The sequence below is a fragment of the Podarcis gaigeae genome (assembly GCF_964106915.1).
Source record: "Podarcis gaigeae genome assembly, chromosome: 16".
NCBI classification, from domain to species: domain Eukaryota; kingdom Metazoa; phylum Chordata; class Lepidosauria; order Squamata; family Lacertidae; genus Podarcis; species Podarcis gaigeae.
In genome coordinates, this window is record NC_139693.1 from 35040785 (window position 1) to 35060862 (window position 20078).

At 46.4% G+C, this 20078-nt stretch overlaps 1 protein-coding gene across 9 annotated transcripts in view; it reads left to right on the forward strand.

Moving 5' to 3' along the window:
* Positions 1–5688: 5688 nt before the first annotated feature.
* Positions 5689–20078, forward strand: part of RIMBP2 (RIMS binding protein 2) — a 273596-nt gene continuing 259206 nt past the window's right edge. For 3 of the 9 annotated variants that reach the window (XM_083716867.1, XM_083716868.1, XM_083716869.1), the window contains exon 1: positions 5689–6091. The gene's annotated coding sequence lies outside the window, so the exon portion shown is untranslated. The remainder of the gene's footprint in view (positions 6092–20078) is intronic. The other 6 variants (XM_083716866.1, XM_083716871.1, XM_083716873.1 and 3 more) reach the window with 4 other exon arrangements.

Below are 20078 nucleotides of genomic sequence, written 5' to 3' on the forward strand. Positions count from 1 at the left end.
ATAATAATAATATTTATACCCCATGCCCAGCCAAGCTCAGGGCGGCTAACAAGCAATAAAAAAATAAGTGGAATGAATACAACTTAAAAACAAGATTAAAATACAACATTAAAATATTGAAACATTACAATTTTGATCCGCAAGCCCTAGGCTCAGTGGATTAGACCACAGCGCCACCCACGTCCCTAAGTAGTAATGTAAGTACTGTAGGTCTAGTTTTCAGTTCTACCCTGCAGTGCTGTCTCTGTTTCGCTGCAGTTCGGCCTCTGCCCAAAACTGTTTTTCAACTTGCTGTCCACTGTAACAAAATTACAGGTCTTAAATAAGAAACTACAGTGGTACCTTGGCTTACAGACGCTTCAGGTTACAGACGCTTCAGGTTACAGACTCCGCTAACCTAGAAATAGTACCTTGGGTGAAGAACTTTGCTTCAGGATGAGAACAGAAATTGCGCAGCAGCGGAAGGCCCCATTAGCTAAAGTGGTGCTTCAGGTTAACAACAGTTTCAGGTTAAGAACAGACCTCTGGAACGAATTAAGTTCTTAACCCCGAGGTACCACTGTATGTACATTTATATAATGAATTACATAAATTATGTCATCATTACATTGTTCCGCCCCATTCATTTTAAGTGCAAAGGAAACATAAATATTTAGCAGAAGCTGAACAAAGACAACTATTGAAGGGGAATTGTTTGGTTGTTCAGGAAGGACTGACGGGTCAAAAGCCAAGTGACGTGGAGGAGCTGATGAAGAAGTCTCAAATGGAACTCCTGTGGCTCCAGAGGCAGCTGTCTTTTCTCTCCGACAGGACACCTGGATGCATTTTGCCATCAAGCAAGGTACTATTGCTCTGGGTATAAAATGCAAACAACTTCGATAAGGGTGGATTCATCTTCAGTTTGTGTTCAGAACTGGGATGGCTCAGGCCTTAGCAGCATTCAGTATCTTGGCTTCCAGAATCTGGGGTGGGGTAAGGGAATAGTTGTCAGCCCATACAGGCCACAGGCAGGGACATGATCCAGAAGGCCCACAGCATGTATTCCAGGGCAGATGAAATATACTCAGAGTCGAGTGTGGATTTCATGCTCTTTATTCAGCTCATAGTAGTGAGGAATGGAAGTTTCCCCGAACTGTCTGCTTTATATACATTATTTACACAATGGGCCTCACGTGATTGGCTAATTCTGGGATTCTCCTGTAGCCAATCAGGTTGCGTATTCACTTCCACCTGGAGTTGGATTGGGTGGTTCCTGTGGACCAATCAGACTGCTGCATTCTGAATCCTATTGTTCTAGGACCAGTCAGACCGCTGCATTCTGAATCCTATTGTTCTAGGACCAATCAGACTTTTGCATTCTGAATCCTATTGTTCCAGGACCAACCACACTGCTGCATTCTGAATCTCATTGTTCTAGGACCTATCACACTGCTGCAATTTGGATCCTATTCAACTCAGTACATAACAGCAGACAAACAAACAATGGACAATAGTCCATTAGCACAGTGCTACTCAAAAAGCTGCTCAGCAGACAGATGATGGTACATAAACCTTTAGCTGTTAGTCCCCAGTGACCAGTGGTGCTGAGTTCCACAGGCACTGGAGGGGCTTGTCGAATGCGTGGGATGTCACATGCATCAGGAGGAGGCTGCAAGGCCTGATGAGGCCCCCTGCTACAGCGGGAGGGCCCAATGGGGCCCTTTGCCTCTGCAGGGAGGACCTGTGGGGAGGCCTGGTGGGGCCTGGCCCCTCAAGATTGGGGGAGGGGGTTCAGCTCCATCTCCACGTACTTTGTGGGGTCTGAGCTGCCCCTCAGCACCATAGAGCTGGTTTGTATGCAAGTGACTCTACCACAGTCCAGGTTGGGTGGGGCACTTCAGGGACTAAGTATGGTACCTGTTGTGTATTGAGTCAAAGGATTTTATATCTGCATTATTATTGTCTGTATTTGCATTAGGGTAAAGTAACTGCCTTTTGGTTCCAGAGGGTACAGCTACTATTGGTTCATTTAAGCTGCTGTATTTGGATCCTCTGTCTTATTGGTTGCCTCCAAAAGGCAGGACTGTGATTGCCTGATATTGTTCCCTCCAAAATGTATCCTTTCTAGTTTGTTCCCTGTCCCTATAAATGTAGCTCTCCCCTCCTCAGTCTTCAGTCTTGTTGCTTTAATAAAGAAGTGTTACTACAGAACTGTCTCCAGCATATTATGTCAAGAGAGCTGAAATCACAAACCCCACGTCACAACAGTACCAGTCCCTGGCAAATTTGGGCAGGGGGGCAGTCCCAAATTTGGGCCCACCCCCCACATCAGAGAGCTTGAGAGGCACTTCATTAAGACATGTGGGTGCTGCTCCACTAATTGGACGATGCCCTCAGCCAGCCCCCGCCTACTTCCCCTCTTGCTTACAACCAGTCTAGGGGAGGACACTAGCTGTCAACCTCCTCCTCCTTAGTGCTGCCTTTGTAGAAGTCAGAATGGAGGAGGGCAAAGTCAGGATTAGTTGGCTCTGCCTCTTGTTGGTTCCAATTATGCCAGCCATTTATTTATTTATTTATTTTGCTCCGCTTACTGTTGTCCTTGGCTAACGTGTTTAAATAAATATAATATATTGTATATTATATATTACAGTGGTACCTCGGGTTAAGAACTTAATTCGTTCTGGAGGTCCATTCTTAACCTGAAACTGTTCTTAACCCGAAGCACCACTTTAGCTAGTGGGGCCTCCCACCGCCGCACAATTTCTGTTCTCATCCTGAAGCAAAGTTCTTAATCCGAGGTACTATTTCTGGGTTATTGGAATCTGTAACTTGAAGCATCTGTAACCTGAAGTGTCTGTAACCCGAGGTACCACTGTATAGCATTACCTCGCATTTTCAGAAAGTAAAATTAAAATTATTTGGTTTTCTGAAAGCTGTTGATGTGCTTCTTCGTCAAACTTGGACTTACCAAGCTCAGTGTTGTCCAGTCACAAACATAGCACCTTGGTTCTCGAGCGGCTTGGCTCCCGAACAAATCGACTCCCGATCACCTCAAAGCCATAAGTGAGTCTCCCGGTTTGCGAACATTTTTTGGAAGCCAAACACCCAACGCAGCTTCCGACTGAGTACAGGAAGCTCCTGCAGCCAATCGGAAGCCGTGCCTTGGTTATCTGACTTTTAGAAGACATCTGAAGGCAGCCCTGTTTAGCGAAGTTTTTAATGTTTGATTCTATTTTTAATATTCTGTTGGGAGCCGCTCATATGGGCAGGGTATAAATAAATTATTATTATTATCATCATCATCATCATCATCATCATCATACTTCTTTGGGAGTCGAACGGACTCCCAGAATGGATTAAGTTCAAGAACCAAGGTAGATTTGAATTCCTCACACCCAAAAACATATTTTTAAGACCCCTTACTGAAAAAATTTGCAAAAATCACCCCCTAAAATGGCACACTTTGCTGGGAGAGGGAATTCTTCTGCATCAGCACAACTGGACTCCTTCCTCTGTCCCAGCTGCAACAAAACATGTCTCTCCTGCATTTGTCTCTACAGTCACAGCAGGTGCTGCAACCTTCCAGCAGCTTGACTTCACCCCCAAAGGTACACTCCTCCATTGTCTCCCAAGACAAAAAGATGCCAACTGATTAGTTTAAATTGATTTTAATATCGTGTGTGTTTTTTTATTGTTGTAACCCACCATGGGATTTCATGGTGAGGTTTGGGTAAGGAATATAGAGATATATATATTCATGCTGTGAGTGCCATTGCTTACGTAATCAAAACAGCACTAACAACACCGCAAGCGGGAGGTATCGGTAGGCATAGAGATTTTTGGAAGTACAGTGGTACCTCGGGTTAAGTACTTAACTCGTTCCAGAGGTCTGTTCTTAACCTGAAACTGTTCTTAACCTGAAGCACCACTTTAGCTAATGGGGCCTCCTGCTGCAGCCGCGCCACCAGAGCACGATTTCTGTTCTCATCCTGAAGCAAAGTTCTTAACCCGAGGTACTATTTCTGGGTTAGCGGAGTCTGTAACCAGAAGCGTATGTAACCCAAGGTAAAAAAGTAAAGGTAAAGGGACCCCTGACCATTAGGTCCAATCATGACCGATTCTGGGGTTGCGGCACTCATCTCGCTTTATTGGCCGAGGGAATTGGCGTACAGCTTCCGGGTCATGTGGCCAGCATGACTAAGCCACTTCTGGCGAACCAGAGCAGTGCACGGAAAAGCCGTTTACCTTCCCGCCGGAGCGGTACCTATTTATCTACTTGCACTTTGATATGCCTTCAAACTGCTAGGTGGACAGGAGCAGGGTCCGAGCGATGGGAGCTCACCCCGTTGCAGGGATTCGAACCGCCAACCTTCTGATTGGCAAGTCCTAGGCTCTGTGATTTAACCCACAGCACCACCAAAGGTACCACTGTACAAATAAATAAGTTCTTGCGGCCCACCCCCTGCCCCAGGAACTGTTGGCAAAAGGGTGGATAAGAAATCTAACTAGTGTTGCCATGCAGCCAGCTGTCTCTGTTCTGTGGTGCAAGGGCTCTTCCGCCAGCAGAGGAGCGGGTTCTGACCTTGCGTAGCAGAGGAACCCTATGCAACAGTTGTGCTAATGGAGGCCTGTTGAGCAACAGATTGTGTAACCTATTGCACAACCAAGTTACCTGCAACCTGCTCATGCATTCTCTTGCACAACAGCAGCAGCAACAACAACATCCTGCTGGCGAGAAAACATTTCTGGAGAGGAGGAAATGTACTGCTAAGTGACTTTAACTTAGTGCCTCATTAGATGCATATTATTATTTAAATTGAAAGTGTTTCCATACAGCCATTTCTTAACTTCAGGGGTTTATTTTCTCTCTCTCTATACATACATACATACACACACACGCGCACACACAGATGGCAAATGCCTTTTGAAAGGGAGTGCTTTTTATTAAATGGAAAAGTCCTTATAACATACACTAGCGATTTATAAAACAAAGAAGCATCCGCTCAAATGAGAGAGGAAGAAGACAGGTGCCCAAGCACTGGGCATCCAGGTATAGTCCTGTGCATGTATACAGTATATTTATTTCCACTGCTCTTCTTCCAGTTGCTAGGCAGCTGCCAGATCACACAGCGAAGGGCTGAAGTTGTGTGTGTGTGTTGGCTGCAGTTGTCTTCTGTTAAAAAAAAAAGTGGGGGGAGAAACAGAATGGTTGATTCCAACAGCTAATCTGCCTTTAATACCCTTCTGTGTTTGAGTCTCAGACGCTTCCACTGGCCATCGGAGGAGGGAGGCTTTGAAAGGAATATATGTGTGTACTTATATTTTATATATTTATATAGGGTACAAATGCACACACACACACACAGAGTGAAAATATTGCAGCTACAATTCGCAGTTCATTGGCCAGACTTGCTTGCAGGCCTGGGCTGACCTGCTGAGGCTGTCCTGCGATAGCCTTTGCGCGGAGGTAAAATAAGATCCACAGCTGCCTATCTCTCTCGCTCCCTCCCTCCCTCCTTCCTTCCCCTCCTCCACCCTCCTGCATTGGAGGCCAGGCCCTCGGGGCCTTGCCTTCAACCTCCGGTCAGTTTCCATCAGTGCCCGCTTGCTCTGGGGCGCGGGGGGCAAACGCTTAGGTGAAGGAGAAACTGGCAAAGGAAGCGAAAGCCATCTTTGCGCGCGCGTGTGCGTGCATACGTGTGTGTGCGCGCGTGTGTGTGAGAGAGAGAGCGAGAGCGCGTGTGTGCCTCTTTTCTGTGTGCGGTATGCGCGCGCCAAAGCACTGCTGTTTCATAGGCTCTGGCAGCTGCTGCATGGCTGATGATGCTCTCCCCATCGCCTGCCTCTCTGCAGACAGCCACAGAATCATTTTGAGCCTGGACCGCAAGCGGAGTTAATGTGCGCACTGATGCTGCTGCTGCCTCGTCCTCCTCCTCCTCCACCTCCTCCTCCTCCTCTTCTCAGGACCAGCCGGTAGTCCTAAGCCCAGACTGCGGTCTCCTTTTTATTTACTTAATATTTTCGTGCTGGTTTTACTGCTGTTCACATCGCTGTCTGGTTCCCGGTGGCGAGCATCTGTTCCGGCTTATTATGAGGAGTGCTAAATTCTAAGGTAAGGAAGGAGACAGCTTTGCTGCCGTTCTTCTCATTCTTCTTCTTCATCATCATCTCTCCTCTCCTCTCCCCCCCCTCCCCAACTTTTCCTTCTCTTTCCTAAAAATAGCTTTGGCTGCTTAACTGGCTTAGAGTAAAACATCCTCGGCCCTCTCTTGATAGCAGCATTACTGGTGCAGGAAGCCCCCCCTGCAAGCAAGCAAACTTTATTATTATGCTGGAATGTGATGGGGGGGCAGGAAGCTTGGATGTCCTTCAGGTCCTCCCTAGAGTGGGGGCGGGGGGGGGGAGGGAGAAGAGAGAAGAGGAAAAGGTTTTTGCTTGAACAGATAGGAGAGTTCATCTCTCATCCTGTGTGCAGAAAATATATATATATATAAAAGGGATTAAGCCCTTTTGCTAGATTATTCTATCCTGTCCCTCATTCCCTCCATTCCCCCATTGCCCCCCCTGCAATCTATTTGATGTTGGGTTTGGGGGTAGGGTTAACCCTTTCTCGCCTGCCAGGCAGGATCTTGGCCTTCTCTCTTAAGACAAGGCAGACGGGGTCTGCTGGTGGCTGATGATGCTTTGCTGTGCTTCGATGTGGGGCAAAGTTAGTAACCATGCCAGCTACTGTGTCCATGTATCTCTTCTCTCTCCACCCCCCCTCCACTTTGCCGTCTACCTTTCCTCCTCCTGTTCTTCCATTAACACAGTTCAGCTGCACGGTATCCGATTGCTTCCCTAATCAACACCAGAGTGTCTTGCAAAGCTGCCACTGTCATTATTGCCTCCCTCTGAGATATTGTTAATGCAATTGGCCTTGGCGTTTCCACTGGTCTCTCTCCGTTTGCACATCCGGGGTGTGTGTGTGTGTGTGTGTGTGTGTGTGTAAGAGCACTTGTTCTGAGTGGGCTGCGGTTTGGAACTCTTCACGTTCCAGGTTTAAATGGTCAGGGTGTCTCTTTCTGTTCCCTTATGGAAGGTTATAATATACAGTTGCGGCCTTGTGGGTTTCTGTTTGAATGGCATGCCTGCCTACTTGTGTGTGTGTAGCAAGTTGAATTGCAAATGTGCATTAACACCAGCAATTGCCTATATTTATTCATTACGTATATAGTGTCATCGATGCACATCCCTATTGCAACCTTTCCCCTGCTGTGCCTTATTTTCTAGATAGCAAACTGTTGGCAGGGACTCCTGTTCCTGGCTAGTGCAATGCCAGACATATTAATAATAATTTAGCACATGCTATTTCAGAGAGCAATTTTTTTAAAAAAAGCACAGATTCCTCCCAATAATAGCAGCAACAATGTATGGTGATTTGCAGTGCAATTCCATGCGTGTTTATTCCAAAGTCAGTCCCTGTGTATTCAGTGGGACTTACTCCCAGGTACGTGTCAGCAGGATTTCAACCATAGCGATCAGCATTTTCTTTTTTCTTTTAAAAAGCACAGATCTCTGCCCTAAGGAGCCTACTGTCTTAATTTTGATACTGTGGGTGGGAATGTAGGAAGATGGATAGGAGGGGACAGACCAAGCAAGTGTAGGAAACTAAAATAAGGAGTGAGTAAGGACTTGACAAGGGATCTCAAATGATGTGTAGACATGGTGACATTTAAACAGGGGTTGATATAGTTCGCGCCAAATGAGGCAACGTGAACCATCTTTAAGTGATGTCAGAGGCGGTGCACACATTGGCAACATAAACTGGGTGTTGTGTACATTGCCTAGTCTTTGTTGACATGGAGATTGTGTGTGTGTTGACCAACAAAATCCTCTGTGTGATACGTATGTGATGGCCCTACTCAATGCCTTCACATGAATGTATATAGTCAACATTCCCTGACCTAGTCATGGGGTTCATCATGGCTGAGATGCTTGCAAAGCAAATAATAGGGCAGAAAGATTGAAGGAAAATCTTTGTGAATTTCACAACCTCTGACTTCTCCCAGCTGTAGCCAAATCATGTTCCCTTGTCTCCTTCTTAAAAACAACAACAACACAAGATCTAAGGGGGAACAGGGAACTCTCTGCCTGCCTGCCTCTCCCAGTCGTTTGAGCATTGCTGCAAGAGAATGACCCCCTCCTTTACATTACACTATTTCTCTAAATGTTTGTCTTCCACTGGTATTTATAAAAAGCAAATTTCCAAGTTGTTGGGTTTCATTCTCTCTCTCTTTTACTTACAAAGATGAAAATAATAATAACGGGATGGCATGTTTGCTCCCAGATGCTTCAATAAGAAGCAAATGTGCTACGTCTGCATTCCAACATCCTGTCAATGGCTTGCATGTATCTGATTAAGCCATACTCCGAGTAGACCCACTGAGTTAGTTCAGTCCTTCGATTTTCAATGGATCTGTTCTGAGAATGACTTAGACGCAACCCACGCCCAAGTGCTTGGTACTGTATATGTGTGTGTGTTATATTTTATTAACATTATTTCCTAAACTGGATTTAATCAGTTGGTTTAATCGGCTTGGCATTCTTTATTGAGGTTTTTGCTGGTTGCATCCATGTTGGGCCTGGGTTCCTAACTTATTGCGGTGTCTAGAGTGGGCATGATTTGGCTGAAATCGGGAGGAAGTAGACTCGTGGTTTATGTGAGGGCACCCCTCTACCTGTCCCTGTCTAATTTGAGCACTGGGTGCCCCCTCTTTAAAAACATCTGGTGGCCATGCACAACTCTCTGTTGGCTTTAACCCCACCATATGCACACATCCTCCATCGCAACAGTAGGCTGGGAGCAGCAAAGTAGTGCTTGGTACTGTCTGTTTGCTGATGTGCGTGTTCCCTCGATTTGGGCACCAGTAACTGAATGCAGAAGGGACGCGGGTGGCGCTGTGGGTTAAACCACAGAGCCTAGGACTTGCCGATCAGAAGGTTGGCGGTTCGAATCCCCACAACGGGGTGAGCTCCCGTTGCTCAGTCCCTGCTCCTGCCAACCTAGCAGTTCGAAAGCATGAAGTGCAAGTAGATAAATAGGTACCGATTCGGTGGGAAGGTAAACGGCATTTCCGTGCGCTGCTCTGGTTCACCAGAAACGGCTTTGTCATGCTGGCCACATGACCCGGAAGCTGTACGCCGGCTCCCTCGGCCAATAAAGCGAGATGAGCACTGCAACCCCAGAGTCGGCCACGACTGGACCTAATGGTCAGGGTTCCTTTACCTTTACCTTTACCTTTAACTGAATGCAGAATGACTCCCACTCCCACCCCAGGGGGCTGTCTCTGCCATGTAGAAGGGTGAAGCAGCCTGTTTCAGGCAGCACCAATGAAGGGGGGTCAGAGTAGTTGAAGACAGGGATTGGTGTCTGAATGGTGCAGCAAGGCTTTTGAAAGACCATAGCAGAGGAAGTGGTGGACCATTCGTGCTTTGGGCAGGAAAATGACTTGGGGCCTGCACTTGCTATCCCCATGCTTCCCTGCGAAAAAATAAAATCAAATCCAGCAGCCTTCTTGATTTCATGAGGCCCCGTTCAGAACGCTTACTCCTAAGGTGTGATTGGAAACCTTTTTCTTTCCAAGTGTGGATTCTGACTGCATCTGGCAGAAAGAGGGGCAGGTCCTTAGAGCAGCCTCCTAATGTTATTTGCTGCTGCTGCTGTTTTTTTTTTTTAAAGCAAAGCTATTAATCTCAATGTTTTACTAACTGCATCAAGTGGCCACAGAAAGGAAGTGTTAAGGCTGTGATCGATAATATAGAAAGCTAAATACGGACTGAGTAACAGGCGAGGAAAATATATATATATATACGATCCACCTTAAGAAGCACAGGAACACCATGCCAGAGAAGAGAAGGGAAAGGAGGCTTCATGATAAATGGTGGAGAAGGGAGCTTCCTGTAAAAATAGGTAAACTCACCCTTCCTGATTCACACATGCATAGTCATTGCTCTGTTTCCCGTTGCTCTTGAGTTGTGATTGAATTGTGGTTGAATGAACATACGATGATGGCCTCTGTAGGAAAAGCTTTGTTTGAGGCAATCATGGGAGCTCCATAGCCAGCTTTTAATCTCTGATGCCTCATTCATGCCTACAAATCCCTGCTAGATGCCGCACGGCACCAGATGATTGTGTGCATGTGTGAACCGTATTTCCTTGGTGTCATGGTTTGTGGGAGGTGAAGAAAGAATTATAAGGAAGACCCATTCATGGAGCTTAAACCGTAGCTAGTCAACTCAATGCAGGAATTATCAAGTGATAAATGTGAAGAGTCCTTGTTGTCAACAGCTCTCAGCATTTCAGTCTTTGAATGAGGTTGATGATGAAGGAGATGCAGAGCTGCCCAGCTACTTTAGGGTTGGCATGGTAGGCAAATAATTTCCCTGTGACAGAGCACAGGCGTAGGCAACATGATGTCCTCCAGAAAATTTTGGACTGCAACTCTCTCATTCCTGACCACTGACCGTGTGGTTGGGGCTGACGGAGTTTGAGCCCAACAACAACTTGCTTTATACCAAACCAGATCCTTTGCCCATTACCTGGCTCAATATTGCCTACACTGAGCAGCTGTAGCTCTTCAGGGTTTCAGGCACGCATCTCTCCCAGCCCTACCTGGAGATGCTGGGGATGGAACCTGTGACCTTCTGCATGCATAGCGGATGCTGTACCACTGAGCTATGGCCCTTGGATTGGCTGCAGCAGAAGTTAGTGTGGGACTTGAATGCTTTGCTCGATGGTATGCTCGTGGGTGACTCTCCCATTTCTCAACCTAACCAACCTCACAAGATTGTTGTAAAGGTAAATGGTAACACATAAAGCATATACCACACTTAGCAAGTTGGAGGAAGACCTGGTTTACTATTGTTACTACTATTATTATTATCATTGTTGTTGTTAGTAATTATTGTAACACTGTCTAAGAACTGTAGTCCCTTCTTGCACCAGTTCAAATCATAGCAGAATTTTAGAATTTGCACCTGATATTTTTGATGTTGAGCACAGTCACATTTCACATTTCACTTTATAATCTGACACAGAAGCATCCCTCTGTGACAAATTATAAAGTTGAATCTTGAATGTCAACCTGTAAAAAACGTTCTATTCTCCCTGTTCAAAACAGCAACAACAACAACACACTTATTCCAACAGCATCAATGGGTGGGAATATTTTGTGGCGGGAGAGGGAAATCATGTTAGCTGAAGTTACTTTAGAATTCTCTCTTCTCCTATACTTAAGCATACAGGGTTGTTGTGCAAGGAGAATGCTTTCTGCTCATGTAACAGAAATCCCTTTTCCTTTTCTCCCGCTGCAAGTCAATGCAGTCCCAAGATCTGCTCTGGAATTTCTGCAACACTCTGCAGCAAATTTGGGGGCAGTTTGGAGGGTGCACAAGTAAAGGAATAGGAGAGACGTGAATTAGCTGGATTCATCCCATATGCAGTGCTGAACAGAATACAAAATATTTGAGGCTTGGGATACCTTTCAGTGACTGAATTAAAAACAGTGTGTGTTATTTCCAGTGAGGGGGCCTGCAGCTGGAAGTCCCCTGGGCCAAGCCTGGCTCCATGAGAGATGCTGCATGCCCACCTTCTCCAAGTTAACAGCCTAGAGGAGTGGTTCCCAAAGGGTCTGGCGCACCACACTGGTGTGGCAGGAGAGTTTGGCATGAGTGGTGGGAAGATTCAAGAACCATCAATATTATATTTGGGAATGATTTGTCTTATTATGTAACTGCATTGGTTTATACTTTCTGAGTGTCCCATGATCATATTATAAAGTAGTTGTGTTCTATGTTACAAATCAAGCACTGCTAGGAGTTCTTTCTTTCTGTTTTCCAATGTATTTCTTATCAAGAAAAGATTCGGTGTGCTGCGAGCAAATTTTTATTCCAGAAGTGTGGTCCAGAGAAAAAAGTTTGAGAACCACTGATCTAGCGCCTGAAGTTGTGCAGGAAATGGTATTTGTGGCCAAACTATATGCTGGCAGGTCATTTTAGTGAGTAAAGGTAAAGGTAAAGGGACCCCTGACCGTTAGGTCCAGTAGCAGACACTGGGGTTGCAGAGCTCATCTCGCTTTATTGGCCGTGGAAACTGGTGTACAGCTTCCGGGTCATGTGGCCAGCATGACTAAGCCACTTCTGGTGAACCAGAGCAGCGCACAGAAACACTGTTTACCTTCCCGCCGGAGCAGTACCTATTTATCTACTTGCAATATCTATTTATCTATTTATCTATGTGCTTTCGAACTGCTATGTTGGTGGGAGCAGGGACCGAGCAATGGGAGCTCACCCTGTCGCGGGGATTCGAACCCCCAGCCTTCTGATCAGCAAGTCCTAGGCTCTGTGGTTTAACCCACAGCGCCACCCGTGTCCCTCATTTTAGTGAGTAACCTCTCTCAAAATTGGCCAGGGAAGTTAATAAGGCCTGGCATTTATGTTTCACATCCACACAATACATTTAAAGTTCCCAAAGAATCTTGGGAACTGTAGCTTGCCAAGTGTGTGCAGAACAGTAGCTCTGTGGTGGGTAAACTGCAGTTTCCAGGATTCTTTCAGGGAGTGTGTGTTTTAAATGTTTGGCATGGATGTACCCAAGTTTTCAAGGTGCTTTGTGCTTTCCGCAAAGCAGCTTGGTAATCCTGGAAGGCAGTTCAGCGTTACTATACCCAGGCTGCAGTTGACAGAGAGCAAAGGTTGAGAGATGAGAGCCTTGCCTACAGCCAGCTGGCAAGAGCCAGAAATGTAGATGTTACACAAATGTAGATGTGTGAACAGTCCCCTGGTGGTTTCTTGCGTTTGCTGAAAAGCAGCTGCAAGAGTCTGCCAATTTTAGCAGAAGAATGCCAGAGGAGAAGGGCTGCTTGACCCCTTCCCCTTTTGACTGTTTTTCTCCCCAAACTGTTTCGAGGCAGAAAATGGGTAGAAGAAGGCTGAATCACCCCTCCCAAACACCACTCTTCCTATTTATATAATTTTTATCAAATCTCCAAAAATATTCCAAAACATTCATCATAATATACAAAAGAATTTCAACATGAATTTATTATTGACTTCCCATCCCTGCTTTCTGATGTTTGTTTGTTTTTTACTTCTTTTTATTAGCTATTTTACAATACATAGGGACGCAGGTGGCGCTGTGGGTTAAACCACAGAGCCGAGGACTTGCCAATCAGAAGGTTGGCGGTTCGAATCCCCACGACGGGGTGAGCTCCCATTGCTTGGTCCCAGCTCCTGCCAACCTAGCAGTTCGAAAGCACGTCAAAGTGCAAGTAGATAAATAGGTACCACTCCGGCGGGAAGGTAAACGGCATTTCCGTGTGCTGCTCTGGTTTGCCAGAAGCGGTTTAGTCCTGTTGGCCACATGACCCGGAAGCTGTACGCCAATTCCCTTGGCCAATAAAGCGAGATGAGTGCCGCATCCCCAGAGTCAGTCACGACTGGACCTAATGGTCAGGGGTCCATTTACCTTTACCTTTTACAATACATATGTTTTTATTATCTGAACTTCTCTATCATTTGAACTTTCAGTAATCCACTGCTTATATTTCAAATCCTGCCTGCGACTTCATGTATGGGTGATACTTTGATAGATAATCCATCAATGGGCTCCATTCCTCTTTCCATTCCCATTCTTCATTCCTAACTTCCTAACGCATCAAGAGCCCTTCTCATTTGCCCTGAGTAGTATGAGCATCAAGAGCCCTTCTCATTTGCCCTGAGTAGTATGAGTTCATGGCTGTAGTGAATAATATTTGAGCCAGGACACTTCTTAGCTCATACATTTTCCCAACTTTGAGTTGCTCTCCTTCCTCTCAGCCTCAGGTGGCTGAATTCTGACAAACGTAAATCAGCAGAAAACTGAAAGAAAAATTTGTCCCTCTTCTGAACCTGTCCTAAAATAGCTCCTGACCCGGGATTTCATGTGTTTTCCTGGGAGCTGCATTCTTCCCTCTTTCCCTGCCTACTCCTTTTCCAGTTGCCTCTTCAGCTTTGAGCAGCACACTTCTGGTTTTCTGAGCATGCTTAAAAAAAAAGATGTTTTGCCTTACATTTCCATGTTTAGTGCTCTCATACAAGAATTGCGATCAAACGTTATACGTGCAAAATGTGATGCTCCTGTTTGTTTGTTTTTATTGGTTGCGGTAGTTCCAATCACAGCTTTATTGTCTGCCTTTAATAGTAAGTATTAAATAATATGTCATTTTGTATTTGTCAAATGATTGTTGGATTACCTGGTTTTCTGATTCTCTGACGCTGGTAATCTTTGCCAATATGGCTGCCCTGACTGAGCCCAACATTTGGCACCCCCATGTGGATCTCCATTGTTGGAGCTTCTCAGTACAGTATTGCACCCTCTCGGCTCGGTGCCCTGTGTGGGAGAACTGCCTGCTCCGCCCTAAATCCAGCTCTGTGTGGGTGGGCGAAACTGAAGGTGGAGACAACACGAAGACTGGACTAGTGACTATAGTTAGAAGGAAAGGGAAAACAATGGCTTTCAGGGGTCTTCCCATGAGTAAAATCTGAGGAAGAAATCAGTGGCGGAGGAACCCTCTCTGACACCCGGGGTGGGGCAGGGCAAACCGCCCGGTGGCGCACATGTGACGTCCGTACGGACTGCGCACACATGGCATCCCATACAGACTGAACATGTGCGACAGCCCGTACGGACACCCATATGGATGGTGCGCACTGCATCCTGTACAGATTGCACACACATGACAACCTGTATGGTCACTGTGCGAGGGGCAGCCCGTATGGATGCCTGTATGGATGGCGCGTGTGAGCGGCAGCCATACTGACTGCGCATGCGCCCTCGGCCACTCTACAGCTGGGGGGAGGCAGCGGGCCACCTTGTCACCCCCCCAGTGGTACCTGGGGTGGCCCACCCCCTCCGCCCCCCTTCGTACGCCCCTGGCAGAAATCACAAGTGGGAATACCCAGGCCTGGATAAAATAAAAAATGGGGCAAAGAGGAATTTATTGGAAATTGTAGCTGGGCCCTCAGTCAACTTCCAGCCCACACTGTTGTAGTGCTTTCAGCTGTAGCAGGGAGGTTTCCACATAGCTTCTGTCTAGGCTTCTCCTCCATCTCTGGAGTCTCCTTCCCTTGGCCTCAGCACTAGAGGCCTTCTCCTCTGGTCAAAGAAAGGTCCCAAACTGTCGTCTTCTTCCAGGCCACCCACCACCCACATTTGCCACACCCAGCACTGCAACCAGCAAAATCTCTCAGGAGTTGCCTGGCTTCTCGTGAGACCTCCTAGACTTCCTGTAGGTGGGATGGCATCCCTGCTGCTGTGGCAATGAGACTGTAGCTCATCCTATCACTCCCAGGTTCCCCTGAAGGAACACCGGGCTTCATAAATGCACATGCATTCGTGTAGACATTTCGGTCTTGCTCCTACTCAAGATGGAGGATGGATGCAGTGCAGCAGCTGCGAGGGTGGGGGCCACGCGGCTAACTGGGTATTTTGCTGTGGGTGAAGCTTCCCGAAGGGTACCACTGAGGCTCCCAGCTTGTGCTTGTATGTACGGAAATGTGCATGAGGTGTGGCAAACTGGGTCTTTGACCTGGGTGAAATGAAGCCTGGTTTCGCTCCTGGATGGATGGCGTGGAGATGCATCTTCTGGCTCAGACCCACATGGGTAGTAAGGGCATAATACAGACCCTCCAAGGGTCCCTATTTTCCAGGGATGTCCCTGATTTAGAGGAGCTGTCCTGGTTTCTGATTTGATCCCGGAATGTCCCAGTTTTCCTTAGGATGTCCTTGTTTTCATTGGAGAAATGTTGGAGGATATGGAGTTATCTCCCCCCTTGAGCTGTCTGAAGGCAATCATGTTTTTCTTAATGTTTAATATTTTGTTATGTTTTTTTATGCCCAGAGTGGCTGGGGCAACCCAGTAAGATGTGTGTAAATAGTAAAATTATCATTATGGAATGGGACGTCCCTATTTTCATCAGAGTAATGTTGGAAGGTATGATACTAGTTTTCATATGTGTTCAGTTACAAGTCTGTTTGAAAATCTGCAGTAAAGAAACAACAACCCAGCAGGAAAATCTTGCCTAGTTGATAACCATATTTTCTGACAACATGCATTTCAAAGAATACCTCCAGATGGGCAGGGTATAAATAAAATCATCATCATCATCATCATCATCATCATCATCATCATCAATAATAGATTGCAAAACCTATTTTGGTGTATCTTTGAGCACCAAACTGCACCAGAATATTCAGAAAGTATGAAAGCCAGGGGCTTACCATCTTCCAATGTGCACATTAGTTTGGAAGCTGTGGATCAAGTTGAATTCAATGAATCTGAATACACAGAGGCCAAATTCCTCAAGCATCCCTTGCTAAAAATTATGAATGGGTAGGAGTGATGTTGGTTGCAAGCGACAGTATCCTGAGCAAGAGCAACTTCCCCTCCCCAGGCTGTAGCAGGTAGACTTGTTCAATTGACACCTGTCTTGGCGCCAGCTTGCTTTGCTTAGCGCCTTGCGTGTTTGTATTGTGTCGATATGTCCCGAGCAGGAAAGAAAACAAACATGGGTGCTGAGACATTAGCTTGTGAGCAGCAGCAGCAGCAGCAGCAAGCAGAGGGCAGAATGTTTTCTCAAATAGGAATGCCTTTGTCAGTAAAATGGTTGGTGATCTTTTGAGATGGAGAAGGGGGGAAAAAACCAGGTCTCCCTGACCTGTAAGGATGTGAGAGAACGCAAAGCTTTGCAGCCCAGGAAGAGCTAACACATGACACTTTGATTAACCGATAAGCTGCAATACCTCGACTTCCATGCTGTGGACATTGGCAGCCCTGAGACGGCATTGCATTACACTTGATTACTTGCAAAGACTTTGCATTGGTAGGGCTTTCCAAGTGGAAGGCTGTATTTGTTTATTTGAAGTATTTGTACCCTGCTCTCCAGCCAAAAAGCCTTGAAGCGTGGGTTACATGCAATCAACTAAAACAAGACATTCTCTATATGGAGGCTTCTAACCTAAAATAAATAAACAAGTGGCCCACAAGGGGAAAGGGACAAGGAGGGAAGAGGAAAAAAGCAAACTCAGACACCAATTCTTAAGCAGTAGTTGCTCTGGTGAGCAGCTGACATACAAACAGAGGTAGGAGGTGCCTGCCTGATTGCTTTTCATTCCTCCCTGACGGAATGGCTGCTGCCAGGTGACAGTTGAGTAAAAGGAGGGCTGCTGGTGTTAGGCTGATTTCGATACAAAACAATGACTGAAATGTTGTTGCTCTTTATATCCTTTATAAAGAGCTAAAGGACAAGCAAGGTGGCGCTGTGGTCTAAACCACTGAGCCTCTTGGGCTTGCTGATCAGAAGGTCAGCAGTTCAAATCTCTGTGATGGAGTGAGCTCCCATTGATCTGTCCCTGCTCCTGCCAACCTAGCAGTTCGAAAGCACACCAGTGTGAGTAGATAAATAGGTACCACTGTGGCGGGAAGGTAAACGGCGTTTCCATGCACTCTGGTTTCCGTCATGGTGTTCCTTTGCACCAGAAGTGATTTAGTCATGCTGGCCACATGACCTGGAAAGCTGCCTGTGGACAAACACTGGCTCCCTTGGCCTGAGCGAAATGAGCACCGCAACCCCATAGTCGCCTTTTCCTGGACTTAACCGTCCAGAGGTCCTTTACCTTTAAATATGAAGAAAACTCATTGCTATCTATAGATGGCTACAGGTATAGCTATAAAGACCACAGTCACACGTCTAAAGCATATGGCTTCTCCCAAATAATCCCAGGAACTGTAGTTTTAAGGGTCTCCCGGCACCCTTAACAAACTAGAGTTCCCAAGATGAATGTTAAAGTGTCATAAGAGGGCTTTAAATGGGTGGTGCAGGTGTGACTCCTGAGCTGGAAAACCCCCATTAGACAACCTCCAGCTAGAGAAGACGAATGCACCATCCTCTGCTGGAGGACAGATGGTTAAGGCTGAACAAAAATGGCTCCCATAAATTCTCTGCACTACTTGTGGGTGGTAAAATGGGATTTGGGGGCTGCCAAATAAACCTGGTGAGTGGAGGAAGGTGAAGGCCCTCCTGAGACCTTCCAGCTCAGTGTTGAAAGAAACTCTCTTACTAGGTATCCTGGTATCCTTTTATTGAGGGTTTGTACTCAAGATGCTGTGGCGCTGTGGGTTAAATCACAGAGCCTAGGATTTGCTGATCAGAAGGTTGGCGGTTCGAATCCCTGCGACGGGGTGAGCTCCCATTGCTCTGTCCCTGCTCCTGCCAACGTAGCAGTTTGAAAGCACATCAAAGTGCAAGTAGATAAATAGGTACTGCTCCAGCGGGAAGGTAAACGACGTTTCCGTGTGCTGCTCTGGTTCGCCAGAAGCGGCTTAGTCATGCTGGCCACATGACCCGGAAGCTGTACGCCGGCTCCCTCGGCCAATAAAGCGAGATGAGCGCTGCAACCCCAGAGTTGGTCACGACTGGATCTAATGGTCAGGGGTTCCTTTAACTTTACCTTTACTCAAGATGCTATCATGCCAGTTACATGCTATCCTACTTTCAGTGCTACCGGCACCTGCAAATGTTCTGGCTTCATTTCTAACCAGTGCATATTCTTAACTTCCTGCTGAAATCCCTATTTATACCATATATTTTCTGGCTTATTCTTGTCCTGCTGCAGCGGCACTATGGCTCCTCTGGATAGCAGTAACATCGGGAAAGCCTCACAGAACAATCTAAAGCAGAATGAAACCGCCACAAATGCATTACTGCGGTTCTGAGAACAGGTTGCAGAATACCCCAGCAATTTAACACCAGTCTTAAGAGGCCCTCATTCACATTGTTGGATGAAGGCAGCAATGGGCTAAGAGAATGGGTCTGGAAAGAGGGCAGACCAAAACCCATTGCTTCTTTCAGTTATTGTTGCTGACTTCCATCTGTCTCGGGAGGCAATGCGGGAGTGCACTTTGGGGATGAAGGGAAACAATTGGAGAGTTACCATGCTTGCTATGACTGTAGAGAGCAATACAGTGGTACCTTGGTTTAAGAACAGCTTAGTTTATGAAAAACTTGGAGTAAGAATGTTGGAAACCTGGAAGTAGGTGTTTTGGTTTGTGAACTTTGCCTTGGAAGCAGAACATATTGAGTGTGTTCCATTTGTAAATTGAGTCCCCCGCTGCTATGGGAAAGCACACCTTGGTTTAAGAATGCTTTGGTTTAAGAATGGACTTCCAGAACGGATTAAGTTCGTAAACCAAGGTACCATGTACAGGAGAGACATGTTTTGTTGCAGTTGGGGCAGAGGAAGGATTCCGGTTGTGCTGCTGCAGATGTGCCATGGCGTTTATTCTCTCTGCACTCCTCCCTGCGGTCGTTCCTCTTCTGGGCACTGCTATGGATGCATGACTTGACTGACTGTCTCCAGGCACTATGGTTGTCTGCAAAGGATTCCCACATGGCGGAGTATATATTGCCAGCCTTCATGTCTTGTTTGCAGACATTTTTGAAATGCAGAGTTGGTCTGCCAAAGCTCCTCGTGGAGCACATCTTTGGGGATCCTGCCATCTTCCATTTTGCGGACATGACCAAGGAAGCACAGATGTCACTGAGAATGTGGACATGCTGGGATTATATTAAAACAACATTAAACAAAATTAGAATTGGATCTACAGTTGCACCTAGCTGCAAAATTGGAAAGGTGGTTTCAGGAAATATTCTCCTGGGGACAGCAGGAAACCCCCCAGCTGCTTAGGAGGAGCCCTAAAGAGAAAACTAACGTTTCATTTTAAAAATGTGGGGGAGAGGATTCTAGTTTTGCCCTACCTGTGACATGTGAAACAGTTGCCTGGCATGGCTTGGACTCCTAAGCTGCCATCTTGCTTAGGGAGCGGATGATGGCATCTTCACTTCCACCTCCCCATGTGAGAAGCTGCGGGGCAGGGAAGGCAAAGGTCCAGCAAGGCTGAGGGGAAGCCTCTGGTCTGTACTGGATTCAGCCTGATGCCTATCTAGTTCTCACAGAAGCCACCCAAATGCTTTCTACTACTGCCTGATCTGCATGGGAAGATGCCTGCCCTGAAAATCTA